At 38.7% G+C, this 14,214-nt stretch overlaps 24 non-coding genes across 24 annotated transcripts; 12 read left to right on the top strand and 12 right to left on the bottom strand.

Moving 5' to 3' along the window:
- The first annotated feature begins 118 nt into the window (after window positions 1-118).
- TRNAS-GCU (transfer RNA serine (anticodon GCU)) lies at window positions 119-200 on the top strand. Its single transcript has one exon. It is a non-coding gene; the product is annotated as a tRNA-Ser (tRNA).
- Window positions 201-796: 596 nt separating this feature from the next.
- On the bottom strand, window positions 797-870 carry TRNAT-AGU (transfer RNA threonine (anticodon AGU)). The gene has a single exon. It is a non-coding gene; the product is annotated as a tRNA-Thr (tRNA).
- A 447-nt stretch (window positions 871-1,317) lies between these two features.
- On the top strand, window positions 1,318-1,399 carry TRNAS-GCU (transfer RNA serine (anticodon GCU)). The gene has a single exon. It is a non-coding gene; the product is annotated as a tRNA-Ser (tRNA).
- A 604-nt stretch (window positions 1,400-2,003) lies between these two features.
- TRNAT-AGU (transfer RNA threonine (anticodon AGU)) lies at window positions 2,004-2,077 on the bottom strand. The gene has a single exon. It is a non-coding gene; the product is annotated as a tRNA-Thr (tRNA).
- A 447-nt stretch (window positions 2,078-2,524) lies between these two features.
- TRNAS-GCU (transfer RNA serine (anticodon GCU)) lies at window positions 2,525-2,606 on the top strand. The gene has a single exon. It is a non-coding gene; the product is annotated as a tRNA-Ser (tRNA).
- A 596-nt stretch (window positions 2,607-3,202) lies between these two features.
- TRNAT-AGU (transfer RNA threonine (anticodon AGU)) lies at window positions 3,203-3,276 on the bottom strand. Its single transcript has one exon. It is a non-coding gene; the product is annotated as a tRNA-Thr (tRNA).
- Window positions 3,277-3,723: 447 nt separating this feature from the next.
- On the top strand, window positions 3,724-3,805 carry TRNAS-GCU (transfer RNA serine (anticodon GCU)). Its single transcript has one exon. It is a non-coding gene; the product is annotated as a tRNA-Ser (tRNA).
- Window positions 3,806-4,409: 604 nt separating this feature from the next.
- TRNAT-AGU (transfer RNA threonine (anticodon AGU)) lies at window positions 4,410-4,483 on the bottom strand. Its single transcript has one exon. It is a non-coding gene; the product is annotated as a tRNA-Thr (tRNA).
- Window positions 4,484-4,930: 447 nt separating this feature from the next.
- On the top strand, window positions 4,931-5,012 carry TRNAS-GCU (transfer RNA serine (anticodon GCU)). Its single transcript has one exon. It is a non-coding gene; the product is annotated as a tRNA-Ser (tRNA).
- A 596-nt stretch (window positions 5,013-5,608) lies between these two features.
- On the bottom strand, window positions 5,609-5,682 carry TRNAT-AGU (transfer RNA threonine (anticodon AGU)). Its single transcript has one exon. It is a non-coding gene; the product is annotated as a tRNA-Thr (tRNA).
- A 447-nt stretch (window positions 5,683-6,129) lies between these two features.
- On the top strand, window positions 6,130-6,211 carry TRNAS-GCU (transfer RNA serine (anticodon GCU)). The gene has a single exon. It is a non-coding gene; the product is annotated as a tRNA-Ser (tRNA).
- A 604-nt stretch (window positions 6,212-6,815) lies between these two features.
- TRNAT-AGU (transfer RNA threonine (anticodon AGU)) lies at window positions 6,816-6,889 on the bottom strand. Its single transcript has one exon. It is a non-coding gene; the product is annotated as a tRNA-Thr (tRNA).
- A 447-nt stretch (window positions 6,890-7,336) lies between these two features.
- TRNAS-GCU (transfer RNA serine (anticodon GCU)) lies at window positions 7,337-7,418 on the top strand. The gene has a single exon. It is a non-coding gene; the product is annotated as a tRNA-Ser (tRNA).
- Window positions 7,419-8,014: 596 nt separating this feature from the next.
- TRNAT-AGU (transfer RNA threonine (anticodon AGU)) lies at window positions 8,015-8,088 on the bottom strand. The gene has a single exon. It is a non-coding gene; the product is annotated as a tRNA-Thr (tRNA).
- Window positions 8,089-8,535: 447 nt separating this feature from the next.
- Window positions 8,536-8,617, top strand: TRNAS-GCU (transfer RNA serine (anticodon GCU)). Its single transcript has one exon. It is a non-coding gene; the product is annotated as a tRNA-Ser (tRNA).
- A 604-nt stretch (window positions 8,618-9,221) lies between these two features.
- On the bottom strand, window positions 9,222-9,295 carry TRNAT-AGU (transfer RNA threonine (anticodon AGU)). The gene has a single exon. It is a non-coding gene; the product is annotated as a tRNA-Thr (tRNA).
- A 447-nt stretch (window positions 9,296-9,742) lies between these two features.
- On the top strand, window positions 9,743-9,824 carry TRNAS-GCU (transfer RNA serine (anticodon GCU)). Its single transcript has one exon. It is a non-coding gene; the product is annotated as a tRNA-Ser (tRNA).
- Window positions 9,825-10,420: 596 nt separating this feature from the next.
- Window positions 10,421-10,494, bottom strand: TRNAT-AGU (transfer RNA threonine (anticodon AGU)). Its single transcript has one exon. It is a non-coding gene; the product is annotated as a tRNA-Thr (tRNA).
- Window positions 10,495-10,941: 447 nt separating this feature from the next.
- Window positions 10,942-11,023, top strand: TRNAS-GCU (transfer RNA serine (anticodon GCU)). Its single transcript has one exon. It is a non-coding gene; the product is annotated as a tRNA-Ser (tRNA).
- A 604-nt stretch (window positions 11,024-11,627) lies between these two features.
- Window positions 11,628-11,701, bottom strand: TRNAT-AGU (transfer RNA threonine (anticodon AGU)). Its single transcript has one exon. It is a non-coding gene; the product is annotated as a tRNA-Thr (tRNA).
- A 447-nt stretch (window positions 11,702-12,148) lies between these two features.
- Window positions 12,149-12,230, top strand: TRNAS-GCU (transfer RNA serine (anticodon GCU)). The gene has a single exon. It is a non-coding gene; the product is annotated as a tRNA-Ser (tRNA).
- A 596-nt stretch (window positions 12,231-12,826) lies between these two features.
- Window positions 12,827-12,900, bottom strand: TRNAT-AGU (transfer RNA threonine (anticodon AGU)). The gene has a single exon. It is a non-coding gene; the product is annotated as a tRNA-Thr (tRNA).
- A 447-nt stretch (window positions 12,901-13,347) lies between these two features.
- On the top strand, window positions 13,348-13,429 carry TRNAS-GCU (transfer RNA serine (anticodon GCU)). Its single transcript has one exon. It is a non-coding gene; the product is annotated as a tRNA-Ser (tRNA).
- A 604-nt stretch (window positions 13,430-14,033) lies between these two features.
- TRNAT-AGU (transfer RNA threonine (anticodon AGU)) lies at window positions 14,034-14,107 on the bottom strand. Its single transcript has one exon. It is a non-coding gene; the product is annotated as a tRNA-Thr (tRNA).
- Between the last annotated feature and the right edge of the window lie 107 nt (window positions 14,108-14,214).

Here is a 14,214-nt window from a genome sequence, read left to right on the forward strand (position 1 = left end):
TGTAGGAGATAATATAAGGCCACTCTGACAAAAGCTGACATAAAATCTTCAGAGAAAGCACACTGACTGGTAAAAATAATCATTACATCTTATCTCCTTAGCGCATGAGCGCCATGTAGACGAGGTGGCCGAGTGGTTAAGGCGATGGACTGCTAATCCATTGTGCTCTGCATGCATGGGTTCGAATCCCATCCTCGTCGGTTTAATCTGCTTGTTACACGTTGTATTGTTTTGATTTCTTTTCTAGCCCAAGCGGTAGATACTTCAAGCTTGAAAGTTTATCTTCCTTTTTAAGAAAGCTGCTATCAAACTTTGCAGAGTCAGAAGTGTAATTCCACTGGTTTTATCTTTTAATGCTTGATGCATCCTTTATTCTCTAAAGAAAATTATATCATCTAATTCCTTTTTAAGCACTTCGACAGCAGAGATTTTTTTCTCTCAACTGCACTATGTTAGGACTGTGGTAAAGACAGGTTTAATGTCATACAAGAACAAAAATCCTCTTTTTTTGGCTAAAATGGCCCAAACTGAGGTGAAGAAAGAAAAGCACTGCTGACATTCGAAATCAAGATTTTCTGTTTACTAAACAGGCGCTTTGACCAAGTAAGCTAAAGACAAAATCCACTGGTTTTATGTTTGATGCCATCTTCCTTCCTTTTTGGCCCCTATACAGAAGAAATTCTTAATCTCACAATTGCACTATCAGTAGAGACGCAGCCAAGGTAAATTTGAGGTTTTACGCAAGTGAAATTCCCATTTTTAAGATAGGAAGTTTGTTTTTCAGATGATGAAAACAAGGCACTGCTGAGATTCGAACTCAGGATCTCCTGTTTACTAGACAGGCGCTTTAACCAACTAAGCCACAGCACCACAAGCTGGAAAGCCTATGAAATCTAGGGAAGATGTCAGCACCAATCAAAACTTTCAAGTGGTTAACTTAGCAAGACAACATTGAGTTGAGTTTCATTCCATGCACACAGAAACGAGGAACAGGATGTAATTCTCAGTCATGAAGTCCAGCTTTAATTTGGGACTTATTTTTCTTCCAAGTTATGACACAAAATAGGCGGATTGAAGGAATTCCACGGCAGGGCCAAAGGAGGAAAAATTAGGAATGATTGAAAAGTTGGTATTAAAACCCTGAGCACTGGTTTATTTCTTACAGAGTTTGCCCCATTCTAACTTTAAAAAATAGACACTGTAGGAGATAATATAAGGCCACTCTGACAAAAGCTGACATAAAATCTTCAGAGAAAGCACACTGACTGGTAAAAATAATCATTACATCTTATCTCCTTAGCGCATGAGCGCCATGTAGACGAGGTGGCCGAGTGGTTAAGGCGATGGACTGCTAATCCATTGTGCTCTGCATGCATGGGTTCGAATCCCATCCTCGTCGGTTTAATCTGCTTGTTACACGTTGTATTGTTTTGATTTCTTTTCTAGCCCAAGCGGTAGATACTTCAAGCTTGAAAGTTTATCTTCCTTTTTAAGAAAGCTGCTATCAAACTTTGCAGAGTCAGAAGTGTAATTCCACTGGTTTTATCTTTTAATGCTTGATGCATCCTTTATTCTCTAAAGAAAATTATATCATCTAATTCCTTTTTAAGCACTTCGACAGCAGAGATTTTTTTCTCTCAACTGCACTATGTTAGGACTGTGGTAAAGACAGGTTTAATGTCATACAAGAACAAAAATCCTCTTTTTTTGGCTAAAATGGCCCAAACTGAGGTGAAGAAAGAAAAGCACTGCTGACATTCGAAATCAAGATTTTCTGTTTACTAAACAGGCGCTTTGACCAACTAAGCTAAAGACAAAATCCACTGGTTTTATGTTGTTATGCTTGATGCCATCTTCCTTCCTTTTTGGCCCCTATACAGAAGAAATTCTTAATCTCACAATTGCACTATCAGTAGAGACGCAGCCAAGGTAAATTTGAGGTTTTACGCAAGTGAAATTCCCATTTTTAAGATAGGAAGTTTGTTTTTCAGATGATGAAAACAAGGCACTGCTGAGATTCGAACTCAGGATCTCCTGTTTACTAGACAGGCGCTTTAACCAACTAAGCCACAGCACCACAAGCTGGAAAGCCTATGAAATCTAGGGAAGATGTCAGCACCAATCAAAACTTTCAAGTGGTTAACTTAGCAAGACAACATTGAGTTGAGTTTCATTCCATGCACACAGAAACGAGGAACAGGATGTAATTCTCAGTCATGAAGTCCAGCTTTAATTTGGGACTTATTTTTCTTCCAAGTTATGACACAAAATAGGCGGATTGAAGGAATTCCACGGCAGGGCCAAAGGAGGAAAAATTAGGAATGATTGAAAAGTTGGTATTAAAACCCTGAGCACTGGTTTATTTCTTACAGAGTTTGCCCCATTCTAACTTTAAAAAATAGACACTGTAGGAGATAATATAAGGCCACTCTGACAAAAGCTGACATAAAATCTTCAGAGAAAGCACACTGACTGGTAAAAATAATCATTACATCTTATCTCCTTAGCGCATGAGCGCCATGTAGACGAGGTGGCCGAGTGGTTAAGGCGATGGACTGCTAATCCATTGTGCTCTGCATGCATGGGTTCGAATCCCATCCTCGTCGGTTTAATCTGCTTGTTACACGTTGTATTGTTTTGATTTCTTTTCTAGCCCAAGCGGTAGATACTTCAAGCTTGAAAGTTTATCTTCCTTTTTAAGAAAGCTGCTATCAAACTTTGCAGAGTCAGAAGTGTAATTCCACTGGTTTTATCTTTTAATGCTTGATGCATCCTTTATTCTCTAAAGAAAATGATATCATCTAATTCCTTTTTAAGCACTTCGACAGCAGAGATTTTTTTCTCTCAACTGCACTATGTTAGGACTGTGGTAAAGACAGGTTTAATGTCATACAAGAACAAAAGTCCTCTTTTTTTGGCTAAAATGGCCCAAACTGAGGTGAAGAAAGAAAAGCACTGCTGACATTCGAAATCAAGATTTTCTGTTTACTAAACAGGCGCTTTGACCAAGTAAGCTAAAGACAAAATCCACTGGTTTTATGTTTGATGCCATCTTCCTTCCTTTTTGGCCCCTATACAGAAGAAATTCTTAATCTCACAATTGCACTATCAGTAGAGACGCAGCCAAGGTAAATTTGAGGTTTTACGCAAGTGAAATTCCCATTTTTAAGATAGGAAGTTTGTTTTTCAGATGATGAAAACAAGGCACTGCTGAGATTCGAACTCAGGATCTCCTGTTTACTAGACAGGCGCTTTAACCAACTAAGCCACAGCACCACAAGCTGGAAAGCCTATGAAATCTAGGGAAGATGTCAGCACCAATCAAAACTTTCAAGTGGTTAACTTAGCAAGACAACATTGAGTTGAGTTTCATTCCATGCACACAGAAACGAGGAACAGGATGTAATTCTCAGTCATGAAGTCCAGCTTTAATTTGGGACTTATTTTTCTTCCAAGTTATGACACAAAATAGGCGGATTGAAGGAATTCCACGGCAGGGCCAAAGGAGGAAAAATTAGGAATGATTGAAAAGTTGGTATTAAAACCCTGAGCACTGGTTTATTTCTTACAGAGTTTGCCCCATTCTAACTTTAAAAAATAGACACTGTAGGAGATAATATAAGGCCACTCTGACAAAAGCTGACATAAAATCTTCAGAGAAAGCACACTGACTGGTAAAAATAATCATTACATCTTATCTCCTTAGCGCATGAGCGCCATGTAGACGAGGTGGCCGAGTGGTTAAGGCGATGGACTGCTAATCCATTGTGCTCTGCATGCATGGGTTCGAATCCCATCCTCGTCGGTTTAATCTGCTTGTTACACGTTGTATTGTTTTGATTTCTTTTCTAGCCCAAGCGGTAGATACTTCAAGCTTGAAAGTTTATCTTCCTTTTTAAGAAAGCTGCTATCAAACTTTGCAGAGTCAGAAGTGTAATTCCACTGGTTTTATCTTTTAATGCTTGATGCATCCTTTATTCTCTAAAGAAAATTATATCATCTAATTCCTTTTTAAGCACTTCGACAGCAGAGATTTTTTTCTCTCAACTGCACTATGTTAGGACTGTGGTAAAGACAGGTTTAATGTCATACAAGAACAAAAATCCTCTTTTTTTGGCTAAAATGGCCCAAACTGAGGTGAAGAAAGAAAAGCACTGCTGACATTCGAAATCAAGATTTTCTGTTTACTAAACAGGCGCTTTGACCAACTAAGCTAAAGACAAAATCCACTGGTTTTATGTTGTTATGCTTGATGCCATCTTCCTTCCTTTTTGGCCCCTATACAGAAGAAATTCTTAATCTCACAATTGCACTATCAGTAGAGACGCAGCCAAGGTAAATTTGAGGTTTTACGCAAGTGAAATTCCCATTTTTAAGATAGGAAGTTTGTTTTTCAGATGATGAAAACAAGGCACTGCTGAGATTCGAACTCAGGATCTCCTGTTTACTAGACAGGCGCTTTAACCAACTAAGCCACAGCACCACAAGCTGGAAAGCCTATGAAATCTAGGGAAGATGTCAGCACCAATCAAAACTTTCAAGTGGTTAACTTAGCAAGACAACATTGAGTTGAGTTTCATTCCATGCACACAGAAACGTGGAACAGGATGTCTTTCTCAGTCATGAAGTCCAGCTTTAATTTGGGACTTATTTTTCTTCCAAGTTATGACACAAAATAGGCGGATTGAAGGAATTCCACGGCAGGGCCAAAGGAGGAAAAATTAGGAATGATTGAAAAGTTGGTATTAAAACCCTGAGCACTGGTTTATTTCTTACAGAGTTTGCCCCATTCTAACTTTAAAAAATAGACACTGTAGGAGATAATATAAGGCCACTCTGACAAAAGCTGACATAAAATCTTCAGAGAAAGCACACTGACTGGTAAAAATAATCATTACATCTTATCTCCTTAGCGCATGAGCGCCATGTAGACGAGGTGGCCGAGTGGTTAAGGCGATGGACTGCTAATCCATTGTGCTCTGCATGCATGGGTTCGAATCCCATCCTCGTCGGTTTAATCTGCTTGTTACACGTTGTATTGTTTTGATTTCTTTTCTAGCCCAAGCGGTAGATACTTCAAGCTTGAAAGTTTATCTTCCTTTTTAAGAAAGCTGCTATCAAACTTTGCAGAGTCAGAAGTGTAATTCCACTGGTTTTATCTTTTAATGCTTGATGCATCCTTTATTCTCTAAAGAAAATGATATCATCTAATTCCTTTTTAAGCACTTCGACAGCAGAGATTTTTTTCTCTCAACTGCACTATGTTAGGACTGTGGTAAAGACAGGTTTAATGTCATACAAGAACAAAAGTCCTCTTTTTTTGGCTAAAATGGCCCAAACTGAGGTGAAGAAAGAAAAGCACTGCTGACATTCGAAATCAAGATTTTCTGTTTACTAAACAGGCGCTTTGACCAAGTAAGCTAAAGACAAAATCCACTGGTTTTATGTTTGATGCCATCTTCCTTCCTTTTTGGCCCCTATACAGAAGAAATTCTTAATCTCACAATTGCACTATCAGTAGAGACGCAGCCAAGGTAAATTTGAGGTTTTACGCAAGTGAAATTCCCATTTTTAAGATAGGAAGTTTGTTTTTCAGATGATGAAAACAAGGCACTGCTGAGATTCGAACTCAGGATCTCCTGTTTACTAGACAGGCGCTTTAACCAACTAAGCCACAGCACCACAAGCTGGAAAGCCTATGAAATCTAGGGAAGATGTCAGCACCAATCAAAACTTTCAAGTGGTTAACTTAGCAAGACAACATTGAGTTGAGTTTCATTCCATGCACACAGAAACGAGGAACAGGATGTAATTCTCAGTCATGAAGTCCAGCTTTAATTTGGGACTTATTTTTCTTCCAAGTTATGACACAAAATAGGCGGATTGAAGGAATTCCACGGCAGGGCCAAAGGAGGAAAAATTAGGAATGATTGAAAAGTTGGTATTAAAACCCTGAGCACTGGTTTATTTCTTACAGAGTTTGCCCCATTCTAACTTTAAAAAATAGACACTGTAGGAGATAATATAAGGCCACTCTGACAAAAGCTGACATAAAATCTTCAGAGAAAGCACACTGACTGGTAAAAATAATCATTACATCTTATCTCCTTAGCGCATGAGCGCCATGTAGACGAGGTGGCCGAGTGGTTAAGGCGATGGACTGCTAATCCATTGTGCTCTGCATGCATGGGTTCGAATCCCATCCTCGTCGGTTTAACCTGCTTGTTACACGTTGTATTGTTTTGATTTCTTTTCTAGCCCAAGCGGTAGATACTTCAAGCTTGAAAGTTTATCTTCCTTTTTAAGAAAGCTGCTATCAAACTTTGCAGAGTCAGAAGTGTAATTCCACTGGTTTTATCTTTTAATGCTTGATGCATCCTTTATTCTCTAAAGAAAATTATATCATCTAATTCCTTTTTAAGCACTTCGACAGCAGAGATTTTTTTCTCTCAACTGCACTATGTTAGGACTGTGGTAAAGACAGGTTTAATGTCATACAAGAACAAAAATCCTCTTTTTTTGGCTAAAATGGCCCAAACTGAGGTGAAGAAAGAAAAGCACTGCTGACATTCGAAATCAAGATTTTCTGTTTACTAAACAGGCGCTTTGACCAACTAAGCTAAAGACAAAATCCACTGGTTTTATGTTGTTATGCTTGATGCCATCTTCCTTCCTTTTTGGCCCCTATACAGAAGAAATTCTTAATCTCACAATTGCACTATCAGTAGAGACGCAGCCAAGGTAAATTTGAGGTTTTACGCAAGTGAAATTCCCATTTTTAAGATAGGAAGTTTGTTTTTCAGATGATGAAAACAAGGCACTGCTGAGATTCGAACTCAGGATCTCCTGTTTACTAGACAGGCGCTTTAACCAACTAAGCCACAGCACCACAAGCTGGAAAGCCTATGAAATCTAGGGAAGATGTCAGCACCAATCAAAACTTTCAAGTGGTTAACTTAGCAAGACAACATTGAGTTGAGTTTCATTCCATGCACACAGAAACGAGGAACAGGATGTAATTCTCAGTCATGAAGTCCAGCTTTAATTTGGGACTTATTTTTCTTCCAAGTTATGACACAAAATAGGCGGATTGAAGGAATTCCACGGCAGGGCCAAAGGAGGAAAAATTAGGAATGATTGAAAAGTTGGTATTAAAACCCTGAGCACTGGTTTATTTCTTACAGAGTTTGCCCCATTCTAACTTTAAAAAATAGACACTGTAGGAGATAATATAAGGCCACTCTGACAAAAGCTGACATAAAATCTTCAGAGAAAGCACACTGACTGGTAAAAATAATCATTACATCTTATCTCCTTAGCGCATGAGCGCCATGTAGACGAGGTGGCCGAGTGGTTAAGGCGATGGACTGCTAATCCATTGTGCTCTGCATGCATGGGTTCGAATCCCATCCTCGTCGGTTTAATCTGCTTGTTACACGTTGTATTGTTTTGATTTCTTTTCTAGCCCAAGCGGTAGATACTTCAAGCTTGAAAGTTTATCTTCCTTTTTAAGAAAGCTGCTATCAAACTTTGCAGAGTCAGAAGTGTAATTCCACTGGTTTTATCTTTTAATGCTTGATGCATCCTTTATTCTCTAAAGAAAATGATATCATCTAATTCCTTTTTAAGCACTTCGACAGCAGAGATTTTTTTCTCTCAACTGCACTATGTTAGGACTGTGGTAAAGACAGGTTTAATGTCATACAAGAACAAAAGTCCTCTTTTTTTGGCTAAAATGGCCCAAACTGAGGTGAAGAAAGAAAAGCACTGCTGACATTCGAAATCAAGATTTTCTGTTTACTAAACAGGCGCTTTGACCAAGTAAGCTAAAGACAAAATCCACTGGTTTTATGTTTGATGCCATCTTCCTTCCTTTTTGGCCCCTATACAGAAGAAATTCTTAATCTCACAATTGCACTATCAGTAGAGACGCAGCCAAGGTAAATTTGAGGTTTTACGCAAGTGAAATTCCCATTTTTAAGATAGGAAGTTTGTTTTTCAGATGATGAAAACAAGGCACTGCTGAGATTCGAACTCAGGATCTCCTGTTTACTAGACAGGCGCTTTAACCAACTAAGCCACAGCACCACAAGCTGGAAAGCCTATGAAATCTAGGGAAGATGTCAGCACCAATCAAAACTTTCAAGTGGTTAACTTAGCAAGACAACATTGAGTTGAGTTTCATTCCATGCACACAGAAACGAGGAACAGGATGTAATTCTCAGTCATGAAGTCCAGCTTTAATTTGGGACTTATTTTTCTTCCAAGTTATGACACAAAATAGGCGGATTGAAGGAATTCCACGGCAGGGCCAAAGGAGGAAAAATTAGGAATGATTGAAAAGTTGGTATTAAAACCCTGAGCACTGGTTTATTTCTTACAGAGTTTGCCCCATTCTAACTTTAAAAAATAGACACTGTAGGAGATAATATAAGGCCACTCTGACAAAAGCTGACATAAAATCTTCAGAGAAAGCACACTGACTGGTAAAAATAATCATTACATCTTATCTCCTTAGCGCATGAGCGCCATGTAGACGAGGTGGCCGAGTGGTTAAGGCGATGGACTGCTAATCCATTGTGCTCTGCATGCATGGGTTCGAATCCCATCCTCGTCGGTTTAATCTGCTTGTTACACGTTGTATTGTTTTGATTTCTTTTCTAGCCCAAGCGGTAGATACTTCAAGCTTGAAAGTTTATCTTCCTTTTTAAGAAAGCTGCTATCAAACTTTGCAGAGTCAGAAGTGTAATTCCACTGGTTTTATCTTTTAATGCTTGATGCATCCTTTATTCTCTAAAGAAAATTATATCATCTAATTCCTTTTTAAGCACTTCGACAGCAGAGATTTTTTTCTCTCAACTGCACTATGTTAGGACTGTGGTAAAGACAGGTTTAATGTCATACAAGAACAAAAATCCTCTTTTTTTGGCTAAAATGGCCCAAACTGAGGTGAAGAAAGAAAAGCACTGCTGACATTCGAAATCAAGATTTTCTGTTTACTAAACAGGCGCTTTGACCAACTAAGCTAAAGACAAAATCCACTGGTTTTATGTTGTTATGCTTGATGCCATCTTCCTTCCTTTTTGGCCCCTATACAGAAGAAATTCTTAATCTCACAATTGCACTATCAGTAGAGACGCAGCCAAGGTAAATTTGAGGTTTTACGCAAGTGAAATTCCCATTTTTAAGATAGGAAGTTTGTTTTTCAGATGATGAAAACAAGGCACTGCTGAGATTCGAACTCAGGATCTCCTGTTTACTAGACAGGCGCTTTAACCAACTAAGCCACAGCACCACAAGCTGGAAAGCCTATGAAATCTAGGGAAGATGTCAGCACCAATCAAAACTTTCAAGTGGTTAACTTAGCAAGACAACATTGAGTTGAGTTTCATTCCATGCACACAGAAACGTGGAACAGGATGTCTTTCTCAGTCATGAAGTCCAGCTTTAATTTGGGACTTATTTTTCTTCCAAGTTATGACACAAAATAGGCGGATTGAAGGAATTCCACGGCAGGGCCAAAGGAGGAAAAATTAGGAATGATTGAAAAGTTGGTATTAAAACCCTGAGCACTGGTTTATTTCTTACAGAGTTTGCCCCATTCTAACTTTAAAAAATAGACACTGTAGGAGATAATATAAGGCCACTCTGACAAAAGCTGACATAAAATCTTCAGAGAAAGCACACTGACTGGTAAAAATAATCATTACATCTTATCTCCTTAGCGCATGAGCGCCATGTAGACGAGGTGGCCGAGTGGTTAAGGCGATGGACTGCTAATCCATTGTGCTCTGCATGCATGGGTTCGAATCCCATCCTCGTCGGTTTAATCTGCTTGTTACACGTTGTATTGTTTTGATTTCTTTTCTAGCCCAAGCGGTAGATACTTCAAGCTTGAAAGTTTATCTTCCTTTTTAAGAAAGCTGCTATCAAACTTTGCAGAGTCAGAAGTGTAATTCCACTGGTTTTATCTTTTAATGCTTGATGCATCCTTTATTCTCTAAAGAAAATGATATCATCTAATTCCTTTTTAAGCACTTCGACAGCAGAGATTTTTTTCTCTCAACTGCACTATGTTAGGACTGTGGTAAAGACAGGTTTAATGTCATACAAGAACAAAAGTCCTCTTTTTTTGGCTAAAATGGCCCAAACTGAGGTGAAGAAAGAAAAGCACTGCTGACATTCGAAATCAAGATTTTCTGTTTACTAAACAGGCGCTTTGACCAAGTAAGCTAAAGACAAAATCCACTGGTTTTATGTTTGATGCCATCTTCCTTCCTTTTTGGCCCCTATACAGAAGAAATTCTTAATCTCACAATTGCACTATCAGTAGAGACGCAGCCAAGGTAAATTTGAGGTTTTACGCAAGTGAAATTCCCATTTTTAAGATAGGAAGTTTGTTTTTCAGATGATGAAAACAAGGCACTGCTGAGATTCGAACTCAGGATCTCCTGTTTACTAGACAGGCGCTTTAACCAACTAAGCCACAGCACCACAAGCTGGAAAGCCTATGAAATCTAGGGAAGATGTCAGCACCAATCAAAACTTTCAAGTGGTTAACTTAGCAAGACAACATTGAGTTGAGTTTCATTCCATGCACACAGAAACGAGGAACAGGATGTAATTCTCAGTCATGAAGTCCAGCTTTAATTTGGGACTTATTTTTCTTCCAAGTTATGACACAAAATAGGCGGATTGAAGGAATTCCACGGCAGGGCCAAAGGAGGAAAAATTAGGAATGATTGAAAAGTTGGTATTAAAACCCTGAGCACTGGTTTATTTCTTACAGAGTTTGCCCCATTCTAACTTTAAAAAATAGACACTGTAGGAGATAATATAAGGCCACTCTGACAAAAGCTGACATAAAATCTTCAGAGAAAGCACACTGACTGGTAAAAATAATCATTACATCTTATCTCCTTAGCGCATGAGCGCCATGTAGACGAGGTGGCCGAGTGGTTAAGGCGATGGACTGCTAATCCATTGTGCTCTGCATGCATGGGTTCGAATCCCATCCTCGTCGGTTTAATCTGCTTGTTACACGTTGTATTGTTTTGATTTCTTTTCTAGCCCAAGCGGTAGATACTTCAAGCTTGAAAGTTTATCTTCCTTTTTAAGAAAGCTGCTATCAAACTTTGCAGAGTCAGAAGTGTAATTCCACTGGTTTTATCTTTTAATGCTTGATGCATCCTTTATTCTCTAAAGAAAATTATATCATCTAATTCCTTTTTAAGCACTTCGACAGCAGAGATTTTTTTCTCTCAACTGCACTATGTTAGGACTGTGGTAAAGACAGGTTTAATGTCATACAAGAACAAAAATCCTCTTTTTTTGGCTAAAATGGCCCAAACTGAGGTGAAGAAAGAAAAGCACTGCTGACATTCGAAATCAAGATTTTCTGTTTACTAAACAGGCGCTTTGACCAACTAAGCTAAAGACAAAATCCACTGGTTTTATGTTGTTATGCTTGATGCCATCTTCCTTCCTTTTTGGCCCCTATACAGAAGAAATTCTTAATCTCACAATTGCACTATCAGTAGAGACGCAGCCAAGGTAAATTTGAGGTTTTACGCAAGTGAAATTCCCATTTTTAAGATAGGAAGTTTGTTTTTCAGATGATGAAAACAAGGCACTGCTGAGATTCGAACTCAGGATCTCCTGTTTACTAGACAGGCGCTTTAACCAACTAAGCCACAGCACCACAAGCTGGAAAGCCTATGAAATCTAGGGAAGATGTCAGCACCAATCAAAACTTTCAAGTGGTTAACTTAGCAAGACAACATTGAGTTGAGTTTCATTCCATGCACACAGAAACGAGGAACAGGATGTAATTCTCAGTCATGAAGTCCAGCTTTAATTTGGGACTTATTTTTCTTCCAAGTTATGACACAAAATAGGCGGATTGAAGGAATTCCACGGCAGGGCCAAAGGAGGAAAAATTAGGAATGATTGAAAAGTTGGTATTAAAACCCTGAGCACTGGTTTATTTCTTACAGAGTTTGCCCCATTCTAACTTTAAAAAATAGACACTGTAGGAGATAATATAAGGCCACTCTGACAAAAGCTGACATAAAATCTTCAGAGAAAGCACACTGACTGGTAAAAATAATCATTACATCTTATCTCCTTAGCGCATGAGCGCCATGTAGACGAGGTGGCCGAGTGGTTAAGGCGATGGACTGCTAATCCATTGTGCTCTGCATGCATGGGTTCGAATCCCATCCTCGTCGGTTTAATCTGCTTGTTACACGTTGTATTGTTTTGATTTCTTTTCTAGCCCAAGCGGTAGATACTTCAAGCTTGAAAGTTTATCTTCCTTTTTAAGAAAGCTGCTATCAAACTTTGCAGAGTCAGAAGTGTAATTCCACTGGTTTTATCTTTTAATGCTTGATGCATCCTTTATTCTCTAAAGAAAATGATATCATCTAATTCCTTTTTAAGCACTTCGACAGCAGAGATTTTTTTCTCTCAACTGCACTATGTTAGGACTGTGGTAAAGACAGGTTTAATGTCATACAAGAACAAAAGTCCTCTTTTTTTGGCTAAAATGGCCCAAACTGAGGTGAAGAAAGAAAAGCACTGCTGACATTCGAAATCAAGATTTTCTGTTTACTAAACAGGCGCTTTGACCAAGTAAGCTAAAGACAAAATCCACTGGTTTTATGTTTGATGCCATCTTCCTTCCTTTTTGGCCCCTATACAGAAGAAATTCTTAATCTCACAATTGCACTATCAGTAGAGACGCAGCCAAGGTAAATTTGAGGTTTTACGCAAGTGAAATTCCCATTTTTAAGATAGGAAGTTTGTTTTTCAGATGATGAAAACAAGGCACTGCTGAGATTCGAACTCAGGATCTCCTGTTTACTAGACAGGCGCTTTAACCAACTAAGCCACAGCACCACAAGCTGGAAAGCCTATGAAATCTAGGGAAGATGTCAGCACCAATCAAAACTTTCAAGTGGTTAACTTAGCAAGACAACATTGAGTTGAGTTTCATTCCATGCACACAGAAACGAGGAACAGGATGTAATTCTCAGTCATGAAGTCCAGCTTTAATTTGGGACTTATTTTTCTTCCAAGTTATGACACAAAATAGGCGGATTGAAGGAATTCCACGGCAGGGCCAAAGGAGGAAAAATTAGGAATGATTGAAAAGTTGGTATTAAAACCCTGAGCACTGGTTTATTTCTTACAGAGTTTGCCCCATTCTAACTTTAAAAAATAGACACTGTAGGAGATAATATAAGGCCACTCTGACAAAAGCTGACATAAAATCTTCAGAGAAAGCACACTGACTGGTAAAAATAATCATTACATCTTATCTCCTTAGCGCATGAGCGCCATGTAGACGAGGTGGCCGAGTGGTTAAGGCGATGGACTGCTAATCCATTGTGCTCTGCATGCATGGGTTCGAATCCCATCCTCGTCGGTTTAATCTGCTTGTTACACGTTGTATTGTTTTGATTTCTTTTCTAGCCCAAGCGGTAGATACTTCAAGCTTGAAAGTTTATCTTCCTTTTTAAGAAAGCTGCTATCAAACTTTGCAGAGTCAGAAGTGTAATTCCACTGGTTTTATCTTTTAATGCTTGATGCATCCTTTATTCTCTAAAGAAAATTATATCATCTAATTCCTTTTTAAGCACTTCGACAGCAGAGATTTTTTTCTCTCAACTGCACTATGTTAGGACTGTGGTAAAGACAGGTTTAATGTCATACAAGAACAAAAATCCTCTTTTTTTGGCTAAAATGGCCCAAACTGAGGTGAAGAAAGAAAAGCACTGCTGACATTCGAAATCAAGATTTTCTGTTTACTAAACAGGCGCTTTGACCAACTAAGCTAAAGACAAAATCCACTGGTTTTATGTTGTTATGCTTGATGCCATCTTCCTTCCTTTTTGGCCCCTATACAGAAGAAATTCTTAATCTCACAATTGCACTATCAGTAGAGACGCAGCCAAGGTAAATTTGAGGTTTTACGCAAGTGAAATTCCCATTTTTAAGATAGGAAGTTTGTTTTTCAGATGATGAAAACAAGGCACTGCTGAGATTCGAACTCAGGATCTCCTGTTTACTAGACAGGCGCTTTAACCAACTAAGCCACAGCACCACAAGCTGGAAAGCCTATGAAATCTAGGGAAGATGTCAGCACCAATCAAAACTTTCAAGTGGTTAACTTAGCAAGACAACATTGAGTTGAGTTTCATTCCATGCACA

This window comes from Ranitomeya variabilis, chromosome 7 (genome assembly GCF_051348905.1).
Source record: "Ranitomeya variabilis isolate aRanVar5 chromosome 7, aRanVar5.hap1, whole genome shotgun sequence".
NCBI lineage: Eukaryota > Metazoa > Chordata > Amphibia > Anura > Dendrobatidae > Ranitomeya > Ranitomeya variabilis.